The sequence below is a fragment of the Salvelinus namaycush genome, chromosome 4, assembly GCF_016432855.1.
Source record: "Salvelinus namaycush isolate Seneca chromosome 4, SaNama_1.0, whole genome shotgun sequence".
In the NCBI taxonomy this organism is placed as follows: domain Eukaryota; kingdom Metazoa; phylum Chordata; class Actinopteri; order Salmoniformes; family Salmonidae; genus Salvelinus; species Salvelinus namaycush.
This window is the reverse complement of record NC_052310.1, coordinates 31,484,614-31,507,573: the sequence shown is the minus strand read 5'-3', so window position 1 is coordinate 31,507,573 and position 22,960 is coordinate 31,484,614. Positions and strand designations below refer to the sequence as shown.

Below are 22,960 nucleotides of genomic sequence, written 5' to 3'. Positions count from 1 at the left end.
GGAAGGCCAAAAAGATCAAGGACCTCAGCCACCCGAGCCACGGCATGTTCACCCCGCTATCATCCAGAAGGTGAGGTCAGTACAGGTGCATCAAAGCTGCAACCGAGAAACAAAAGCTATTTTCAATCTCAAGGCCATCAGACCGTTAAATATCCATCACCAGCCAGCCTCCACCCAGTACCCTGACCAGAACTTAGTCAGTCACTGTCACTAGCAGGCCACCACCTGGTTACTCAACCCTCAATCCCTGATCCTCTCTGAGTGGTTGGTACTTCGGTCTCAGTGTGTCGCCTCGCTCCAAGCTGACACAGCGCCACTCTACATCAGTCGTCTATCCCCAGACTGCTCTTTGCCCTCACATGATATCACCCCCTTCAGTCAAAAACAGCACCCCTCCAAACTGATCTGAAAGACCTGACCAGAGGGGTATACTACAAATGTAACTAGATGTACTTAATGCTGTACATAGCTACCTCAATTACCTAGTACCCCCCCTGCACATCGACTCGGTACTGGTACTCCCTATATATACACATTATGTTTACTCGTTACTCAGTGCGTATTTATTCCTGTATCACTATTTATTTTTTTTATCTTTAACTCTGCATTGTTGGAAAGGGACCCGTAAGTAAGCATTTCACTGTTAAGGATGGTGCTGAATGAGTGTGCTTGCATACTACCTTAAAAGACCCTTGCTTGAAAAACGAGAAAAAAAGCAGCAATAGTACCTTTTCAGATGCTGTAGCCAGTATACACTTTCTCAAAAATCCAAATTAATCTAAAGACAACTCAAGATATGTCATACATTTTTGCACGAAAACAAGCCATCTCTCATTGAATGACAAGGACGTTATTGAACAAACCCCCTACTGTTGATCAATCACCAACAGAGGCATAGATTTCAGCTACCGACTTTGGCTTGCCTCGAGAGAAAAAAAAGTGTGTACCCGAACAGCCGAAAAAACCCTTACCGAAGTCCATAAACGTCAAAATATACACAAACTCTTCCGAACTGTTTCAGATGGGAAGCATGCAGACAACTTAAGTCTACACCTGTTGTTTACGAAGCATTTGACAAATAAAATTTGATATGTACTCAGTTTTTTCTGAAATTAGTATTCAACAGTTACAGTGGTTCTTCCTTTAAAAGTTGCTTCATACTGCAGCACACCTTGCGGGCTGCTGCAGAATTCTATAGCACGTTATTTAATTGTCAGACATTCTTTTACCATTAATGCAAAGTTAGTGCTAGTTTGACCACCAGAGGGAAGCACCACCATCTTTGAGAAGCATTTGATAGTATCTTATAAATCGGCATTACTAGAGAAATTTAAAAATTACTAGAGAATTTTTAGAGAGGGAGAGAAATCAAAAGCCTACCATCGCCTCATGGTGATGACCTAGTCGTGGCCAGCACGGGTATTGAACCAGCATCTGTAGCAATGTCTTAGACCGCTACGCCACACTGTACAACATGACCGGTCGGGAGTTGTTTTTTTTAGCTTTATTTAACTAGGCAAGTCAGTTAAGAAAAAAATCTTATTTTCAATGACGGCCTAGGAACAGTGCCTGTTCAGGGGCAGAACGACAGATTTGGGATTCGAACTTGCAACCTTTCGGTTACTAGTCCAAAGCTCTAACCACTAGGCTACCCTGCCGCCTCAATAGGCTACAGTACTAACCAGCAGGCTACAGTACTACAGTAAGAGCAAAATAATCGTAACATTTCCACACCCTAATTGTAGTCTAAGTTTCTCTTAGAATAAAAACCTTAGTGTAACAGTTTTAGTAAGTAATACTGACTTGTAACAATAAAATGTGTATTATTTTTAGAGACACAGTAGCGCCTTGGGACCCAAAAGCATAATCAGTGCTCTAACTCCCCCTTGCGCTGGTCTGGATCAATGAAGTAGTGACGCAGTGTACCGTACTAAACCTCAAATTACATCTAAGTCCCGCAGCTTAAATCCAAAACTTTTAGTTGAGCAACCACTATAGCTTCACATTCCAGCGCAGGCTTGATCCATGTTACAAAAGTAGGCCTAGATATTGATCAAGCCGCTTACTGGAGCATGCTTGACCCGGGCTTGTAACTGCGTGTTCATGGCTTGTCACACATGGCTAGTCGTCGAATGACAAACTTTTCATTAAGACAATGCTGAAACATCAATCTATGGGAAATCATGCCCCAATTATATTTTTGCCGAAAACAAAAATTAAAGATAGTTCAAGTGAAAATTCAGCAGGCTATGGTGTGAAATGGCCTATTAAAGTGCCATCTTTCTTACGCATATCGTTGGTTTGGTTGGTCCTCAACTCACAGCTAATTTGATTGGTCCTCAAATTACAGCTCAAACACTTCATTCTGGAAAAATGGAGAGAGCCTGCCCCGGAGCAGGTTAGTCCTTTAGGATTTGTTGCCATAGAAATTTACCTGACTAAAAGGTGAGCATCCTTCATGTCACCGGTTATCTGGAGTTGAACTGAAAGTTGAGCAAGTTAGCACTCAAACTCCTCTTTCTAGACTCGTAGAACACCACTCAGGTGAAAGCCAGCCTAATGATGGGATTACAACATTGTTTTCACCTTTCAATTATTTTCCCAAACAGCGCAGATGAAGCGAAGGAGACAAGGAGAGGAAGGATTTTAGACAATTGAAAAAGAGTTCATCCTAACTTCATCCCTGCATCCTCTAACATCCCACCCTTGGCTCACTCACCAAAATAGACTCTCAGCACACTGATCTGAGGGGAAACAGACTCACTTGCTTTTGACAAGAGCAATGACACAATGCATATAGCTTTACCATCGGTCTACCCAATAAAACAGTGTCAGAAATGGTACATGCTGCTGCCTTGGAGTGCAGAACAGAAACGTGGGTCATGAATTAGCTTGTTGAGCAATTGCCAGTTTTACATTCTGCTGCAATCGGGAAAGCTTACCCCTCCCCCAATCGTGAGTAAAATACTCATTAGGGTTGGGCGGAATCCAGATTTTCATGTCGTCATACAGTCCTTCTCTCATCCCGGGATTTACAGTATTACCGGCTTAGTACACAAGGGGCGCCCCCCCAAAAAATGCTAAAATAAAACATTTGGGCGTCTATTACAGAAAGCTAACAAAATTAGCACAAGTAATAGCACATTTCAATGAAGGCTACTGGCTAAATATGCTAATGAGCACAAACTATAATTTTTTTTGCAAAGACAGGTGGTCCAGCTCATTTTATACTGTACATATATTGGTAGGAGCTACCAAATGTCATTTTTGGTGAGTTTGGAAATTAACAAGTGAATGGGAACGAATGACATTGTGCAAATGAACAGTACTGGCTCTGGAGCAGCAGGAGTCTGAAGTCGCTAGGGCAACGGTCATGTCTGCTCTGCTCAGAGAAGATGGGGGAGGAACAAACAAGCCAAGAACAGAGAGGAGAGAAAACACAAGAAAATCAAAAGATAGCAGTGGCAGCTGCTATAACTCATCCAAAGGGCTTTGACTTCTCAAACACCATAGCCAACACAATGATGCCCAGTCACCTTATTAATTCAGCCACTTATAACTAGCAAGTTAAACTTAGGGGTAAGCATTAACCCAGAAATCTTAGTTTTTCACGCAGAAGAAGAAGAAAAAAAATAATAAATGTCTTGCTGGGTTTTGTGAACGCAGAGCTAAAATGCTTCATATTGTAATTTCTGCTCGGACATATTTTGTGCTTCAGTTGCACTTCTCCAATTCACAAATTGGCATTCTAATCAGCAGACAGCGTTCTGACTGATGTGTAGCTACTTTGCTCCAGTACTTTTCTCAGTGTATCCAGTCTACCTTTCTCTGGTAAAATAGATTAACTTTAAGAAAAACATTAGGACATGTAGCTAGCTATATTCTTATGATAAACAGAAATATGAGGGCCATGCATAGTTTTTGCAAAAAAAGACCTTACTTTTTCATTGTAAGCACATTTAGCCTACTTGTGTAGCTGCCAGCCAAATAGCATTGCACTTCTCTTGACATCTGATGAAAATGAAGCCATTTTATGCTGAATGACTTGCACTAATGTATTTTCTGTGAAGGCAAACTGCAGATGCATGTCCCTGATCCCTCCATTGAAGAAAAAAACAAAACAACTTTCAACATAAAATGTGACCCCTGTCAATACACAGTTGGACTCACCTGCTCCCGCTTTCTCCAGTTGTGCCATTAAACACACACGACTGGCTCACTGTTCTGGGGAACTACGTTAAGATTCATAATGTAAAATAATGTGAGAGGTGAAATGAAGAAGGCAATCTGCTTTATATTCTAACATATTGCACAAGTTGACTGCTACACATTTATAAAAAGTAGCTACAAATATTAAAATGTATAGAAAAACTTCAAAGAAATAGTTAACAGTATTGAAAAACCATCCCATAGTTATTTTCAAACACACAGATATACGGTATACCACCCAAGCATTGCCTTCACACAACTTTTCAGAATATCAAATGGTTAGCTAGATCTAGATTAACTTGAGCAGTAAGAGAAACACGCAAATGTACATTATATGCATACATAATCTCAGATAGAGCTTTGAAACATGCTAAATAGGCAATTTATGGTGCAGTTGTGTAGTGCTGAAAAAAATGGTACATTTGTTTTTAAACAATTGTGTTTGGTACTCATTAGCCTGTCATCTCAACAAAACAGAGGCTTTGAACTAACTATGGTATAGCCAAAACATCAATAGGCAATAAGCTTACTCTGAAAATTACATAATTCGTTACAACAGTAAAAAAAAAAAAACGACAGCAAAGAACAGTACACTAGCACTTCAAAAACAAGCCAATTTGACTGAAACCAAGACCTCTGTGCCGTTCTCCCCAGAGATGCATTTCCCGTCCACTTGCTGACAGCTGAACACCACTAGATAATTTAATCATTCTATGTTTCCTACACACACCTCCCTGTGGTACAAAACACCAAAAAACGTAAGCCAACTGGGAGGGTGTGGCGGAACATGGAACAGCGGAAAGGGAAGTGCCCATGACAGTTCCAATTCATCAATCATCTGCCCTGTGAGCCCCTGCCAGCACACTTTAGGGAGGCTTCTTCCACATACTTCACACTAAATGTATTGTAGTTCGCTCATACTTCAAGTTACCTTCTGAAACTTTGCACATACACCGCTGCCATTTTGTGGACACCATCGGAATTACAACCAGAGTGATGGCTAGAACTGGGACCTTTGTTGCATTTCAAAGATGGTGGTAGGGAAAATACATTTTTGTTTTTCTCTTTGCATTTTCTTGTACCAGATCTAGTGTTATATTCTCCTACATTCAATTCACATTTCCACAAACTTCAAAGTGTTTCCTTTCAAATGGTACCAAGAATATGCATATCCTTGCCTCAGGGCCTGAGCTACAGGCAGTTAGATATGGTATGTCATTTTAGGGAAAAATTGAAAGAAAGGGGGGCTATCCTTATTAAGAACAAATTCTTATAAGGACGGCCCGGACGATGCTGGGCCAATTGTGTGCCACCCTATGGGACTCCCAATCACGGCCAGATGTGATACAGCCTGGATTCGAACCAGGGATTGTAGTGATGCCTCTTGCACTGAGATGCAGTGCCTTAGACCGCTGCGTGTGTGTGTGTTAACTATTTAACTGTACTAGAATGCTTAAAAGGCTGCAAAAAAAGGATAAATAGCGGATATTGGTATAAAATGTCATATTGGTGCATCACTAATTTGGTGAGGCAGGCTGTTCGAGGTAGGGACAAAAGCCAGACTATCATACAGCCTAGGCTGCCATTATCATTATCTGTCATCTGTAGTGTGCACAGTGGCCTGACTGAAAAAATATCAAAGAGGCTAGAGTATCGCTAAAGAGCCAGAGATGCCGCATAACTGATAGCAAATAAATATGCTGTGACTTTCTGCAAACGTCTTGTTCATTTGCAATATAGTGATGGTTGGCTTCATCTGCACAGATATGAAGTTGTGAAGAAATGAAGAATGGCAAATGTAGCCCTGGACAGAACAGAGTATACTGGGTAAATCTATTTGAATTCTATGACTCTTTGACAACACCCCTTTGGATGTCAATGAAACCTTCCATACATATCTGCCCATTGTAGAAGTGCCTAGAAAGGGACTTTTTTTTTTACTTGCCAAAGCATTCAAGAAATAAAGCTGCTAAAAGTTGACCTCTTTTGCATACCCCACCATACCATGAGACATCCATGTCTTCATCACTGGAAAAGATAAACGGTTGAGATTTATATAATTTAAAAAGCTTACAAAACAGGGTTTTAAAACAAATACTTTAAAAATAATAATTTTATCTTATACACCAACTACCTAAAAAACATATTTTTTCCCATATGTTGCAGCTTAGACCGTATTTTACATCTGATGTTTTTGTGTTGTAGCCGCCATCAGGTGAGACACATGCTCTTGAATACAGGATGAGTGTCATGTTTTGGCTGATAAACGTACTAAAACGGGCACCACAATTCGTATCACCAAGATGGTTGGGAGTTCCACACATCAGAGAATGTTGACTTGAATGGGAATATCTGTTGTTTAAGCAATAAGGCATGAGAACCCGGGAATTATCGTGTGATACCTCCCGACTAAGGGCTGTTTTTACGCCCGAGGCAAAGACAGGGGCCGGGAAACAGCCCTTAGGAGGGAGTTATTACACGATAATTCCCGGGTTCTCATGCCTTACAAAACAGTTGCAAACATTTTTTTAAAGATTAACAAAATGTTTTCATGAAATGAATTTCAAATGGGAAAATGTGTTTATTTCATCATTCCACTGACAATATAGTCCGGGTAAAAACCAGTTGTTAGTTCTGAGGTTCTGAAGTTGCTAACCAAACATGCTGGTCGTTAATTCTATTCTCATATTTTGACCCAGTTTATGTTTTCTATTCATTCCACATTGCTATGCTAAATAATTGGCATGTAGCTAGCAGAGGTTTAATGATGACTGGATCAGGTTGTCAGTCAACCTACCAGGGTAGTTACAAACAGCACAGGAATTAAAATCAACATCATGTATTGATCACATCTTTAATAATGCTGCAGATATTTGCTTTAAAGCAGTATCCAAATCCATAGGATGTAGTGATCACAATATAAAGGCCATATCTAGGAAAACCAAAGTTCCAAAGGCTGGGCCTAATATAGTGTATAAGAGGTCGTACAATAAGTTTTGTAGTGATTCATATGTTGATGATGTAAAGAATATTTGGTCTGTGGTGTGTAATGAGGAGCAACCAGACGCTGCACTTGATGCATTTATGAAACTACTTATTCCAGTTACTAATAAGCATGCACCCATTAAGAAAGTGACTGTAAAAACTTAAATCCCCTTGGATTGATGAGGAATTGAAAAATTGTATGGTTGAGAGGGATGAGGCAAAAAAGGTATGGCAATTAATGTCTGGCAGCCCAACTGATTGGCAAACATACTGCAAATTAAGAAATCATGTTAACTAAACTAAATAAAAAGAAACTACACTATGAAACAAAGATAAATTATATGAAGAATGATAGTAAAAAGCTTTGGGGCACCTTAAATGAAATTTTGGGGAAAAAAGCCAACTCAGCTCCTTCATTCATTGAATCAGATGGCTCATTCATCACAAAGCCCAGTGATATTGCAAACTACTTCAATTACTTTTTATTGGCAAGATAAGCAAACTTAGGCATGACATGCCAGCAGCAAACGCTGACACTACACATCCAAGTATATCGGACCAAATTATGAAAGACAAGAATTGTACTTTTGAATTCCATGAAGTCAGTGTGGAAGAGGTGAAAAAAAGTATTGTTGTCAACACTAACAAGCCACCGGGGTCTGACAATCTAGATGGAAATTACTGACGATAATAGCAGACGATATTACCACATCTTCAATTTAAGCCTACTAGAGAGCGTGTGCCCTCAGGCCTGGAGGGAAGCTAAAGTCATTCCGCTACCCAAGAATAGTTACTGGCTCAAATAGCCGACCAATCAGCCTGTTACCAATCCTTAGTAAACTTCTGGGAAAAAATGGTGTTTGACCAGATAGCATTGTATTTCACAGTAAACAAATTGACAGATTTTCAGCATGCTTATAGGGAAGGACACTCAACAAGCACAGCATTTACACAAATGACTGATGATTGGATGAGAGAAATTGATGATAAATGATTGTGGGGGATGTCTTGTTCGACTTCAGTGGAGCTTTGACATTACCGAGCATAGTCTGATGCTGGAAAAACTTGTGCTATGGCTTTACACCCCCTGCTATAATGTGGATGAAGAGTTACTAGTCTAACATAACACAGAGGGTGTCCATTGATGCCTCTCAAATCTAATCCAGTTAGAATCAGGAAATCCCTAGGGTAGCTGTTTAGGCCGCTTGCTTTTTTCAATTTTTACTAATGACATGCCACTGACTTTGAATAAAGCCAGAGTGTATGTGGGTGACTCAACACACGTCAGCTACTACAGCAACTGAAATGACTGCAACACTCAACAAAGAGTTGCAGTTAGTTTCAGAGTGGGTGGCAAGGAATAAGTTAGCCCTAAATATTTATAAAACTAAAAGCATTGTATTTGGAACAAAACACTCACTAAACCTCAACTAAATATTGTAATAAATAATGTGGAAATTGAGCAAGTTGACTAAACTGCTTGGAGTAACCCTAGATTGTAAACTGTCATGGTCAAAACTTATTGATGCAGTCGTAGCTAAGATGGGGAGAAGTCTGTCTATAATAAAGCCATGCTCTGCCTTAACAACACTATCAACAAGGCAGGTCCTGCAGGCCCTAGTTGTCGCACCTTGACTACTGTTCAGTCATGTGGTCAGGTGCCACAAAAAAGGACTTAGGAAAATTGCAATTGGCTCAGAACAGGGCAGCACGGCTGGCCCTTGGATGTACACAGAGAGCTAACATTAATAACATGCATGTCAATCTCTCCTGGCTGAAAGTGGAGGAGAGATTGACTTCATCACTACTTTTATTTATGAGAGGTATTGACATGTTGAATGCACCGAGCTGTCTGTCTAAACTACTGGCACACAGCTCGGACACCCATGCATACCCCACAAGACGTCTCTTCACAGTCCTCAAGTCCAGAACAGACTATGGGAGGCACACAGTACTACATAGAGCTATGACTACATGTATCTCTATTCCACATCCAGTAACTCATGCCAGCAGTAAAATTAGATTTTTAAAAAACCTTATGGAACAGTGGGGACTGTGAAGCAACACAAACATTGGCAGACACATGCATACACACATGATAACATACACATGGATTTAGTACTGTAGATATGTGGTGGTGAGGGGGGTAGGGGCCTGAGGGCACAGTGTGTTGTGAAATCTGTGAATGTATTTTTCTTTTTTTTAACATTACATTGTATAAACTGCCTTAATTTTGCTGGACCCAAGGAAGAGTACCTGCTGCTTTTGCTGCAGCTAATGGGGATCCATAATAAATACAAAAAAATACAAATGGAACTGTTAACAGGCATTTTCCAGAGAATGCATGGATTGTGATGCTGTACCTCCCTGCTATCAACCAAGCAGCATCCAGGAGCCAAACAACTTGTTTTATCATTAAAATGATACTGTCATATAGGAAACCTATTGAAATCATAGAAATATAGATAACAGATTAGACATGATATTTTAAGTTGACATTCAACGGTGGGTGGATCGGGTATGACGCTACAAGCTTGGCACCCCTGTATTTGGAGAGTTCCTCCCATTCTTCTCTGCAGATCCTCTCAAGCTCTGTCAGGTTGGATGGGGAGCGTCGCTACACAGCTATTTTCAGGTGTCTCTAGAGATGTTAGATCGGGTTCAAGTCAGGGCTCTTGCTGGGCCACTCAAGAACATTCAGAGACTTGTCCTGAAGCCAATCCTGCATTGTCTTGGCTGTGTGCTTTCATCTGTCCCTTGATCCTGGCTAGTCTCCCAGTCCCAACCTCTGAAAAACATCTTCACAGCATGATGCTGTCACCACCACCACCATAGGGATGGTGCCAGGTTTCCTCCAGACGTGACACTTGGCATTCAGGACAAAGAGTTCAATGTTGGTTTCATCAGACCAGAGAATCTTGTTTCTCATGGTTTGAGAGTCCTTTAGGTGCCTTTTTGCAAACTCCAAGCGGGCTGCCATGTGCCTTTTACTGCGGAGTGGCTTCCGTCTGTCTCTCTACCATAAAGGCCTGCTTGGTGGAGTGCTGCAGAGATGATTGTCCTTCTGGAAGATTTTCCCATCTCCACAGAGGAACTCTGGAGCTCTGTCAGAGTGACCATCGGTTTCTTGGTCACCTCCCTGACCAAGGCCCTTTCTCCCCAGATTGCTCAGTTTGGTGGTTCCAAACTTCTTCCATTTAAGTATAATGGAGGCCACTGTGTTCTGGGGGACCTTCAATTCTGCAGAAATGTTTTGGTACCCTTCCCCAGATCTGTGCTTCGACACCATCCTGTCTCGGAGCTCTACGGACAATTCCTTTGACCTCATGGCTTAATTTTTGCTCTGACATGCACTGTCAACTGCGGAACCTTGTATAGACAAGTGTATACCTTTCCAAATCATGTCCAATCAATTGAATTTACCACAGGTGGACTCCAATCAAGTTGTAGAAACATCAAGGATGATCAATGGAAACAGGATGCACCTAAGCTCAATTGAGTCTCATACCAAAGGGTCTGAATACTTAAATAAATAAGGTTTCTGTTTTTTATTTTTAATAAAGTTTTTTTTATTTAATCCGCTTTAGAATAAGGCTGTAGCGTAACAAAATGTGGGAAAAGTTAAGGGGTCTGAATACTTTCCAAATTCACTAGTCCATTCTGGAAGTAATCAGACCCCTTAACTTTTTACACATTTTGTTACGCTACAGCGTTATTATAAAGTGGATTAAATTAATTATTTGCCTCAATGTACACACAATACTTCCATAATGACAAAGCAAAAACAGGTTTAAAAAAAACAAATACCTTATTTACATAAGTATTTTAGACAGTTTGCTATGAGACTTGAAAATGAGCTCAGGTGCATCCTGTTTCGAACGCTCATCCTTGAGATGTTTCTACAACTTGATTTGAGTCCACCTGTGGTAAATTAAATTGATTGGACAATAATTCTTGCAACCCGATTACTGCATATTGCACATTTAAAAATGTTTTTGAAAGAAATTATTCATAGTTTGACAACCCTGTTTGTAAGCTTTTAAATTATAAACTAAACCGTTTATCTTTTCCAGTGATGAAGACATGGATGTCTCATGGTATTGTGGGGTATGCAAAATGGGTCAACTTTAAGCACCTTTATGTCATGAATGTTTGGGCATTCAGGTCCAAAAGGTCACTTTCTGACTGACAACTTCTTCCATGGGCAAACACGTATGGAAAGTTTTGTTCAAATTAAAAGGGATGCTGTCAAAAAGTGATTGAATTCAAATGGCTTTACCCTACTGCGAGTCTACTAAGGTGAAAGCAAATTCCTGGTAGGCGCCACAGGAGGCTGCTGAGGGGAGGATGGCTCATAATAATGTCTGGAACAGAGCAAATGGCATCAAACACATGGAAACCACGTGTTTGATACCATTGCACTCATTCTGCTCCAGGAAGACACCAGCCTGTCTTCCCCAATGAAGGTGCCAACAGCCTCATGGTAGGCATAGTATCTACCATATTGCTTTCACCAAACCAGTCTTCTCAGATCAGCACAGATGAAGGAGAGGACACAAGAATAGGATGCCACTTTGGGTCATTGAGATGCAGCCCTGATTTCCAAGCGAGTTAATGGCGAAAGGACAGAGAATCACTGATGCCCCTGATGTTGAAAAAGCCAAACCCCTCCCTATGGAGTCATGCATCTAATGTTATCTCCCAGTGCATTTACCAATGATGTATATAAATCCATAATTGGCATTTACTGACTGACCATTTATTGAACATTAAACCTTATCCATTGAACATAACTGGTCATTCCATGCAATCTCTCATTGTGTAGGTAACGTTAGCTAGCAGGCTAGTGCTGAATATTATGTCATAATGCCTTCTCCATAGAACTAGCTTGGTAGAATCATTAGGTAATTCTAAATAAAAGGGCTTATCCATAGAATTAGGAATTAGAACCCTTATCATTATGACACCAGAAGCCTCCCCACTCATTCTGTTTATCACAGCCAGTTTGTTTCATTATGGGGACAAAAATTGTCTGACTTGCGCCTACATGTAAGAACTTTACAAAAATCATGTGATCAAAGGTCATGAAGTTGACATCAAGTTTTTGCAGTTGCCCTTCACCGACTTCATCCTGCAGCCATCACCTGCATTGTGGGGGGCTCTATTGTCAACCAATCATTCGTGTGTTTGTTTTTGACTCATGCCAACGTGACCAATGACATGACTGAAACAGGAACCAATATTGCCTTGATTCATGTATACAGTGGACAAATTAATGTGATGTGAGGCTCTCTTGCACTAATTGACTGTACACATATGGGGGTTGGAGACATGTACATTATAACGAAAAACGTTTATAAACAAATGGCAACACTGTCATGTTGATCTTGCTGTTGGAAAACCACATTACTGTCCGACTTTCAAACGTGTTCGAATGATCAAACTTGTAATGTACCATGGGTAAATTGTGACTGACTGACCTACAAATAATAATGAGTAGTTATTTATGATGCAAGGTTCTTTGTATATCAGTCAGTCTGCTGCAATGCGGAGCAAACCCACTGTCACTTCACTGCTAGCATGTTGTAAGAGTCTTCATAAAGCTAGGTAACGTTAATTAACATGAAATGACATCGTCATCATAACGCTGAAAAATATGTCTCGATAACCAACAGCCAGCCTATTTACTTTAATGAAAAATAGATATACATAAAATAAGTATGCGTGCAAATTGCTAACGTTAGATACGAAAACACTGCGAACTGCCACATTTCTTGCTAGATGGCTGAAAGAGCAAGCTAACGGAGCCAATGTTTTCCCCAATCTATTTGAGAACTGTAAATCACTAGCAAACACAAACAATACGTTTCATGAAATATTCTAATAATATACTAATATTACCTTATGACAGACACACGTTGACTTCAACTCAAATGAATATCGAACTTGGACTCAGCGGGAGCCGGATCAGCCAGAGATATTAGAAATAGAATCCCATTTGGCAATGAAGGAAGGTATAACGCCCCCACCCGTCAGACTGTAGACCAATCGCGTTCACGTTGTTATGCTGCGTCACATGGCTGCTTAGCCAATCGTTACGCATACCGGCCTGGTCTCATATGATTGACGTAACATAGTAAACGTAAATCCGGGACACTGAAATAAGTATATGTTAAGCTTGGTATAGTTACATAAGACAGATGGTGCTTACATGGGGGCTCTCGAGTGGCGCAGCAACATACTTACAACAATATAACAACACATGCTCCACCATTTCATCGACCATACACTCCAGACAAAAACCATTCACGTGCTTGCCAACCAGATGTAATGACGAGTTCAATGTACAATGTCCTAAGTGCAATCGAGCAAACACCACCTCTTCCGAATCTGACCTTTGAATCTTGGTCCACCGACCTTTCTTTGGAGGGTATATAAATCAAATCAAATCAAATGTATTTATATAGCCCTTCGTACATCAGCTGATATCTCAAAGTGCTTTACAGAAACCCAGCCTAAAACCCCAAACAGCAAGCAATGCAGGTGTAGAAGCACGGTGGCTAGGAAAAACTCCTTAGAAAGGCCAAAACCTAGGAAGAAACCTAGAGAGGAACCAGGCTATGAGGGGTGGCCAGTCCTCTTCTGGCTGTGCCGGGTGGAGATTATAACAGAACATGGCCAAGATGTTCAAATGTTCATAAATGACCAGCATGGTCAAATAATAATAATCACAGTAGTTGTCGAGGGTGCAGCAAGTCAGCACCTCAGGAGTAAATGTCAGTTGGCTTTTCATAGCCGATCATTAAGAGTATCTCTACCGCTCCTGCGGTCTCTAGAGAGTTGAAAACAGCAGGTCTGGGACAGGTAGCACATCCGGTGAACAGGTCAGGGTTCCATAGCCGCAGGCAGAACAGTTGAAACTGGAGCAGCAGCAAGGCCAGGTGGACTGGGGACAGCAAGGAGTCATCATGCCAGGTAGTCCTGAGGCATGGTCCTCCGAGAGAGAGAAAGAAAGAGAATTAGAGAGAGCATACTTAAATTCACACAGGACACCGGATAAGACAGGAGAAGTACTCCAGATATAACAGACTGACCCTAGCTCCCGATACATAAACTACTGCAGCATAAATACTGGAGGCTGAGACAGGAGGGGTCAGGAGACACTGTGGCCCAATCCGATGATACCCCCGGACAGGGCCAAACAGAAAGGATATAACCCCACCCACTTTGCCAAAGCACAGCCCCCACACCACTAGAGGGACACTTCAACCACCAACTTACCATCCTGAGACAAGGCCGAGTATAGCCCAAAAAGATCTTCGCCACGGCACAACCCAAGGGGGGGCGCCAACCCAGACAGGAAGATCACGTCAGTGACTCAACCCACTCAAGTGACGCACCCCTCCTAGGGACGGCATGAAAGAGCACCAGTAAGCCAGTGACTCAGCCCCTGTAACAGGGTTAGAGGGAGAGAATCAAAGTGCAGAGAGGGGATCCGGCCAGGCAGAGACAGCAAGGACGGTTCGTTGCTCCAGAGCCTTTCCGTTCACCTTCACACTCCTGGGCCAGACTACACTCAATCATATGACCCACTGAAGAGATGAGTCTTCAGTAAAGACTTAAAAGTTGAGACCGAGTCTGCGTCTCTCACATAGGCAGTCAGACCATTCCATAAAAATGGAGATCTATAGGAGAAAGTCCTGCCTCCAGCTGTTTGCTTAGAAATTCTAGGGACAATTAGGAGGCCTGCGTCTTGTGACCGTAGCGTATGTGTAGGTATGTACGGCAGGACCAAATCGGAAAGATAGGTAGGAGCAAGCCCATGTAATGCTTTGTAGGTTAGCAGTAAAACCTTGAAATCAGCCCTTGCCTTAACAGGAAGCCAGTGTAGGGAGGCTAGCACTGGAGTAATATGATCAAATTTTTGGGTTCTAGTCAGGATTCTAGCAGCCGTATTTAGCACTAACTGAAGTTTATTTAGTGCTTTATCCGGGTAGCCGGAAAGTAGAGCATTGCAGTAGTCTAACCTAGAAGTAACAAAAGCATGGATTCATTGTTCTGCATCATTTCTGGACAGAAAATTTCGGATTTTTGCAATGTTACGTAGATGGAAAAAAGCTGTCCTTGAAACAGTCTTGATATGTTCGTCAAAAGAGAGATCAGGGTCCAGAGTAACGCCGAGGTCCTTCACAGTTTTATTTGAGACGACTTTACAACCATCAAGATTAATTGTCAGATTCAACAGAAGATCTCTTTGTTTCTTGGGACCTAGAACAAGCATCTCTGATTTGTCCGAGTTTAAAAGTAGAACGTTTTCAGCCATCCACTTCCTTATGTCTGAAACACAGGCTTCTAGCGAGGGCAATTTTGGGGCTTCACCATGTTTCATTGAAATGTACAGCTGTGTGTCATCTGCATAGCAGTGAAAGTTAACATTATGTTTTCGAATGACATCCCCAAGAGGTAAAATATATAGTGAAAACAATAGTGGTCCTAAAACGGAACCTTGAGGAACACCGAAATGTACAGTTGATTTGTCAGAGGACAAACCATTCACAGAGACAAACTGATATCTTTCCGACAGATAAGATCTAAACCAGGCCAGAACTTGTCCGTGTAGACCAATTTGGTTTTCCAATCTCTCCAAAAGAATGTGGTGATCGATGGTATCAAAGGCAGCACTAAGGTCTAGGAGCACGAGGACAGATGCAGAGCCTCGGTCTGACGCCATTAAAAGGTCATTTACCACCTTCACAAGTGCAGTCTCAGTGCTATGATGGGGTCTAAAACCAGACTGAAGCATTTCGTATACATTGTTTGTCTTCAGGAAGGCAGTGAGTTGCTGCGCAAAAGCTTTTTAATTTTTTTTTGAGAGGAATGGAAGATTCGATATAGGCCGATAGTTTTTTATATTTTCTGGGTCAAGGTTTGGCTTTTTCAAGAGAGGCTTTATTACTGCCACTTTTAGTGAGTTTGGTACACATCCGGTGGAGAGAGAGCCATTTATTATGTTACAACATAGGAGGGCCAAGCACAGGAAGCAGCTCTTTCTTTCAGTAGTTTAGTTGGAATCGGGTCCAGTATGCAGCTTGAAGGTTTAGAGGCCATGATTATTTTCATCAATGTGTCAAGAGATATAGTATTTGGAAACTTGAGTCTCTCCCTTGATCCTAGGTCCTGGCAGAGTTGTGCAGACTCAGGCCAACTGAGCTTTGGAGGAAAACGCAGATTTAAAGAGTCCGTAAGTAAAACAGTAGCTATTGTGATTGAGTAGACTGCATAGATTTCATGACTAGAAGCTCAAAAGATTGTAAATGTTAGAAACATATTGTAAATGTTAGCAACACCTCCGCCTTTGCGGGATGCGCAGGGGATATGTTCACTAGTGTAACCAGGAGGTGAGGCCTCATTTAACACAGTAAATTAATCCGGCTTAAGCCATGTTCCAGTCAGGCCAATCACATCAAAATTATGATCAGTGATTAGTTCATTGACTATAACTGCCTTGGAAGTGATGGATCTCACATTAAGTAGCCCTTTTTTGAGATGTGAGGTATCACAATCTCTTTCAATAATGGCAGGAATGGAGGAGGTCTTTATTCCAGTGAGATTGCTAAGGCGAACACCGCCATGTTTAGTTTTGCCCAATCTAGGTCGAGGCACAGACACGGTCTCAATGGGGATAGCTGAGCTGACTACACTGACTGTGCTAGTGGCAGGCGCCACTAAGCTGGCAGGCTGGCTAACAGCCTGCTGCCTGGCCTGCACCCCATCTCATTGTGGAGCTATGGGAGTTAGAGCCCTGTCTATGTTCGTAGATATGATGAGAGCACCCCTCCAGCTAGGATGGAGTCCGTCACTCCTCAACAGGCCAGGCTTGGTCCTGTTTGTGGGTGAGTTCCAAAAAAAGGGCCAATTATCTACAAATTCTATCTTTTGGGAGGGGCAGAAAACAATTTTCAACCAGCGATTGAGTTGTGAGACTCTGCTGTAGAGCTCATCAATCCCCTTAACTGGGAGGGGGCCAGAGACAACTACTCGATGCCGACACATCTTTCTAGCTGATTTGCATGCTGAAGCTATGTTGCGCTTGGTGACCTCTGACTGATTCATCCTAACATTATTGGTGCCGACGTGGATAACAATATCCCTGTACTCTCTACACTCGCCAGTTTTAGCCTTAGCCAGCACCATCTTCAGATTAGCCTTAACGTTGGTAGCCCTGCCCCTGGTAAACAGTGTATGATCGCTGGATGATTCGTTTTAAGTCTAATACTGCGGGTATTGGAGTCACCAATGACTAGGGTTTTCAATTTGTCAGAGTTAATGGTGGGAGGCTTCGGCGTCTCAGACCCCGTAACGGGAGGAGTAGAGACCAGAGAAGGCTCGGGCTCTGACTCCGACCCGATGCTTAAATGGGGAGAACCGGTTGAAAGTTTCTGTCGGCTGAATGGGCGACACCAGTTGAGCATTCCAACAGCATTTCCATCCAGATGCCATGAGAAAATTGTCCGGCTGCGGGGACTGTGAGAGAGGATTTATACTACTATCTCTACTACCTGGTGGCACAGACGCTGTTTCATCCTTTCCTGTTGTTTTCTACCCCTCCCAAAATATAAAATTTGTACATAATTGGCCCTCTTTCTGGGACCAAGCCTGCTGAGGGGTGCTCTCATCTAATCTATTTTTATTTTACCTTCATTTAACTAGGCAAGTCACCCTGCCGCCTATGAACATAGACAGGGCTCCAACTCCTCTAGTTCCACAATGAGATAGCCAGCTTAGTGGTGTCTGCCACCAGCACAGTCAGTGTAGTCAGCTATCCCCATTGAGACCGTGTCTGTGCCTCGATCTAGGTTGGGCAAAACTAAACATGGCCTTAGCAATCTCACTGGAACAAAAACCTCCTCCATTTCTGTCATTATTGAAAGAGATTGTGATGTCTCACATCTCAAAATAGGGCTACTTATAGTCAATGAAATGAACTAATCACTGATCATAATCTTGATGTGATTGGCCTGAATGAAACATGGCTTAAGCCTGATGAATTGACTTTGTTAAATGAGGCCTCTCCCCCTGGTTCAGCCCAACCTCACATTCAATTCGCGCATATATGTACAAAATGTATTTCAGCAGATTTCGTGCATTTTTGTGTGGTTCAAATCGTTTGAAAATACACAAATTTATGTGCTACTTAATTCGTGCGAAAAGACACTAATTTAACCAGTAGGCAACACACAAGCCTTTGCAACAACCAAAGACGCTATAGCCTGTATTTAATTATTTATTTATTTTACGTTATGAATATATAGATATTTTGTCATTTTTTTAATCCCTATTAAAACGTTGTATGCATACTGTTTCCGATTTTTCTGAACAGACTTTAGAGTATAGAATGAATGTAAGCAGTGCATGATGGCGAATGGTGTTTTATTCGGTTGTAGTTCCATGTATTTCTTACAAAAAACAAACGTGTAAACCCTTTTTATTGACCAGAATGTAACTGAAAATACAATAGCAGCCTTGCCATTGTCCATCAATACCAAAATATATATTTTTTTCATATAACATTTTGGGAAACGTATGCAGTCATTGTAGTCTAACATTTTGTTGGCCAACCAAAACGTTAACCCGTACTAAGGCTAGGGTGGAATTGTACTATGAGCTGGCTGAGTGTAAATACATGGCTCTGAGTGTAAGCACCTTTTCACTAGAAACTTTCTTGTGTTCAAATTACCGTCAGTGCGAAATAGCTAGAAAGCTTTCGTATTTCAACTTGGCTGCACCTACGGTTACGGGAACGATAAATCAAGTGCAATACCTGCGTCGACCTGTGACGAGCAGCAAAACACCAGAAAGCTTCTAGCCTACCGGAAAGTTACAAGAAGAACAAGAATGATTACCTCATCCGGTCTTGTGACATTTGTTGTTTATAGATTTTCCGCACGCAGCAGATGTCTAGACCCTGGACAGATAACAGGTAGGTCGCAAGTTCGTCCCTTGTTGTCAGAAATACAGCATACATACACATTTGTTTTTTGTTTGTTAGTGTTTGGTTTAAAAAACGTGTTAAACCAGTAAGGAAGGTTACGTAACTAAGGTGAATAAAGAAAGTTGCATACACAACATAGAATGTGTGGATATTTTTGTTGCATTACTTGCATATATTTGGATATCATTCTCACGTATTATTTTAGCCACCTATACATTAGGCTATATATTCCCCTTTTTCCTCTTTGCATCTTCAAAGAAATACACATTGCCACTCAATCTGTATTCATCTTGTGACTTCTCCTTGGAAGAAGGAGAGAGGGACCCTAAGAGGGACCCTAGGAGGGACGTAAAGGAGTTGATGAAATCCTGTTACGACAGACAATCAGGTGAGAGGAGGTCCTAACTAGTCAATGATCTAAATTGATCGAAACCTGTAGACACTGTAGCCTTTAAGGACTGGAGTTGCACACATGTCATAGAACAACATGAAAAAGAAAGTGACAGACTAATAGTGCATTGTTGGTAAATGGTGACAGACTGACTGATTGTTGCTGGAGAGTTTGGTGGGGTAGAAGCTTCACCTTCAGTTGGCTCATGTCTCAATTCTGCACCCCTTACCCTTAGGCCTGGACTGTGATCCAGCTCATCTAGGTGAGTGTATGGCATGTTCTGGTTTGTCTGCTCTGCTACGCGCAGATCCACCCGATTGCGACGATAGAGGGAGCCACCAACATCCACCAGGTAAGAACGTGGTGCAACTCTCTGTAGGCATGTGCCCAGCCTCCAAAGTCCTGTGTGGTCTCCCGGCAGCGGTTTCATCCTTATAGTTTCACCCACCTCCAGCTCTGGTAGGTCTCGAGCAGTCCGGTCGTAGAAGCACTTAGCGAGCTGCTTTCTGTGACGCAGTTTGTCCGTGACGCCAACCATGACGCAGGGCTCAAGTAGCTTGTTAGCTACGGGGATAGTAGTCTTCAGACGTCTGGACAGAAGGCGTTGTGCTGGGCTGCTGTCCATGTTTTCGGTGGGTGTGTTCCTCCACTGTAAGATCGCTTTCCATGGGTCGTTGCTGTCGCGCAAGGCCCTGCTTAACAGGTTTTTTGCAATCTTGACAGCTGATTCTGCCTTGCCATTTGCTTTTGGGTGTCTTGGAGAGGAGGTCACGTGGTCAAACTCCCATTCTGAGGCGAAACGCTTGAACTGTGCAGTGAATTGTGGGCCATTGTCCGTGATTACCTTGTCAGGCTGACCTTGCCTTGCAAACTGCGCCTTGCAGCGCTTTATGACCGTCTCTGCAGACAAGTCAGGGAGCAGTTCAATTTCCCAAAAGTCAGAGTAATGATCAACGAGGAGAAGATAGTCCTTTTGTCTGTGGCTGAATAAGTCCATGCTGATGATTTGCCAGGCCCTTGTGGGCAGTTCGTGTGACATCATGGTTTCCTTTTGCTGTTCATGAGCGTACTCGTTGCATGTGGTACAGTTGCTGACAAAGTCTTTAATTTCTGCTTGCATGTTTGGCCAGTATAATGTTTCACGAGCCTGACGGTAGCATGCGTCACCTCCAACGTGACTGGAGTGTATGCGGATAAGCATCTCTGGACGTAGTGATTTGGGAATAATGACCTTCTGACCTCTGAACAAGACGCCATTTTGCACACTGATCTCATCTCGAAAGGTCCAGTATTCTCTCACTGTGAAAGGTGTCTCCTCTTTCAGATATGGCCAACCTGCGAGAGCCATGGACTTCAGTGACTGTAGGTGTTCGTCCTTGTCAGTATGTTGCCTGATCTGGGCTAGGCGGTGATCTGTCACGTTTAAGTAGTCTGCCTGATTGATCTGTTGAACATCTTGTTGTTCCTGCTGTAGCGAACAGATGGCCTGCCGCTGATAGGCAGTGCCTCTACCTGTACATTGTGCTGTTGCCCTGCTCAGTGTGTCGCTGATGTACATCTCAGGTCCTGGCTTGTAAATGACCTTCAGGCTGTAGTTTTGCAGAGTCAGGAGCATACTTTGAAGCCTCTTGGGCGCGTTGAGGAGAGGTTTACTGAATATGGCAATGAGTGGTTTGTGGTCAGTTTCAGCGGTGACCAGCTCTCGACCATATAAGTAGTGATGGAATCGCTGGCAGGAGAAGACGATGCTGAGGCACTCTTTCTCAATTTGTGCATAGTTTTGTTCGGTGGGGGTGAGCGCTCTCGAGGCAAACGCAACGGGCTGGCCTTCCTGCATAAGGCAGCATCCAAGTCCCCTTTGGCTAGAGTCGCTCTGGATTGTGACAGGCTTCGTGACGTCGTAGTAGCGCAACACTGGCATGGATGAAGCCAGAGATTTCATCTCCTGCACTGCGGCCTCGTGCTTGGGTAGCCAGTGCCATGGTGTGTCTTTGTCCAGCAACCGGCGCAGAGGCTCACAGACTGCTGATAGGTGTGGCATGAACTTTGCAAGATAGTTTGCAAAGCCGATGAGACGCTGTACTCCTTTTGCATCAGACGGGTTTGGCATGTCGAGGATCGCTTGGACCTTGTCTGGGTCCGGCTTCAGGCCTTTTGCCGAGAGAATGTGGCCATGGAAGTGGACGTCTTTCACCTTGAACTGCAGCTTCTTCAGGCCAAGACGAAGCTTAACTGATCGGCAGCGCTCCATCAGTGCCAGGAGCTTCACATCGTGGTCGCGTTCTGCTTCTTCGTCTGTTTCACCACAGCCTACGATCAGGATATCATCGGCGATGGGTTCAATGCCCTTGAGCCCAGCCAGTAACTCGTGCTGCTTGCGTTGGTATACCTCAGGCGCCACTGAGACACCAAACGGGAGCTTGAGCCAGCGTTTCCGACCCCAGGGGGTCCAGAAGGTAATGAAGCTGCTTTCTTCGTCCAGCTTGCATTGAAGGAATGCATCTCGGGCATCCACCAAGGTGAAAATCCTGGCCTTGGGAAGCTTATAGAGGACATCCTCTAGTGTCGGCATGATGTAGTGGGATCGTTTCAGTGCTTGGTTCAGATGCTTTGGGTCGATGCAGACCCTCAGCTTCTCTGGTTTTTTCACTATGACCATATTGCTGATCCAGTCAGTTGGTTCAGTCACAGATGTCATGTGGCCATCGGCCTCATACTTGTCCAGCTGGGCCTTCACAGCCACTTTCATTGCAATGGGCACATTGCGAGGAGCACACTGGACTGGAGTAATGCTCTCATCCACTTCAAAGTGTACCTCCCCAGGCACTGATTCAACGGGCATGTTGAATACATCGTCATATCTGCTGAGTAGTTGTTCTTTGGACAGGGGTCCATGCTGGACATGATCCACAATGTGCAGGTCATTTGGTACAGTGAACTGCATCAGTCCCAGGCGTTCGCATGTAGAGCCTGAGAGGAGAGGATTTTGACTGGTTTTCACAATCTCAAACTCCAGCTTGTGTTTGCGTCCCCGAATAACACATTCGGTCTCAAAGGTGCCCATAGAGCTCATTAGTTCTCCTGAGTACAGCTTTAGTCTAGTATCGCTGGGAAATAGATGTGTGTCAGGTGCCAGATTGATTTTGTCTTTGTAGCTCATTACGTTGCATGTAGCACCCGAATCCAGTTGACATTGTTGTTGCTTGTTGTGTAATCGTAGTGTCACAAACCATTTCTTCCCTCTTGAGTGTACAGCCCCAATGGATTCATGCATGTAAATGTCACTTTCACTGTTCAGCTCTGAACATTGAGTAACATCATCAACACAGTGAATCTTGCCCTCACTCACCCTTCTTTTGCTTTTGAGACACACTTTTGCAAAG

The 22,960-nt window shown here is 42.8% G+C and overlaps 1 protein-coding gene across 1 annotated transcript in view; it reads right to left on the bottom strand.

The window, feature by feature from the left end:
- Window positions 1-13,244, bottom strand: part of LOC120045827 (kinesin light chain 1-like) — a 35,576-nt gene extending 22,332 nt beyond the window's left edge. Inside the window, exon 1 of the mRNA XM_038990759.1 lies at window positions 13,096-13,244. The gene's annotated coding sequence lies outside the window, so the exon portion shown is untranslated. The remainder of the gene's footprint in view (window positions 1-13,095) is intronic.
- Window positions 13,245-22,960: the final 9,716 nt, after the last annotated feature.